The sequence below is a fragment of the Nanorana parkeri genome, unplaced genomic scaffold, assembly GCF_000935625.1.
Source record: "Nanorana parkeri isolate BGI_ZX_2015 unplaced genomic scaffold, ASM93562v1 scaffold3253, whole genome shotgun sequence".
NCBI lineage: Eukaryota > Metazoa > Chordata > Amphibia > Anura > Dicroglossidae > Nanorana > Nanorana parkeri.
The window spans coordinates 16,739-17,266 of record NW_017309521.1 but is presented as its reverse complement, the minus strand read 5'-3'; the positions used below and the strand labels follow the sequence as shown (position 1 = coordinate 17,266).

Sequence of the window (528 nt, the reverse complement as noted above, 5' to 3'; positions counted from 1 at the left end):
GGTGCAGAATTCCCACATAAGTGCCGAGTCCGGCGAGGAGCCAAAGTTTTGGCGGTTGGATTTGGTTAGACGTTTCCTCACGGGAAGAGTTAGTGCCGCGGAAGCCAAAACTTTGTTTAGTGTTGCAAAACTTCAAGCAACTTTTAGTCGTAGTTTTTGTTTCCTTCCAGGAAATCAGTGAATTGAGAATCCTTCGGTCTTCCTTCCCATGCGTGTTGCTGGCTGTCACCAGGAGCGCGCACTGGTGCGGACTTCCAGACATTGTAAGGTAGGAGGAGCGCCTCCAGACGATCCTTGTTTTCCCCAATGATGGAGCCCGGCGCGCTCCGTTCTTCCAGATTCCCGGCTGAACGAGCAGGAAGCGCCACAACACAGCTCAGCCGTCCAATGACGACGCACCTTCCTTCACATTCACAAATCCACTTCTTGTGCAAAACAAGCAGTCCGAGTACAAAGAATGCCCACTTAGTTCTAGAAAAAAACTGTAGAAAAAGATCCAAAAATGGCCGCCCCGGGGGGGGGGGGGGG

At 51.9% G+C, this 528-nt stretch overlaps 1 protein-coding gene across 1 annotated transcript in view; it reads right to left on the bottom strand.

Annotated features, from left to right (window-relative positions):
* Positions 1-343: 343 nt before the first annotated feature.
* LOC108802963 (phosphatidylinositol 3-kinase regulatory subunit gamma-like) overlaps positions 344-528 on the bottom strand; it is a 14,494-nt gene continuing 14,309 nt past the window's right edge. The window contains exon 11 of the mRNA XM_018574809.1: positions 344-511. The gene's annotated coding sequence lies outside the window, so the exon portion shown is untranslated. The remainder of the gene's footprint in view (positions 512-528) is intronic.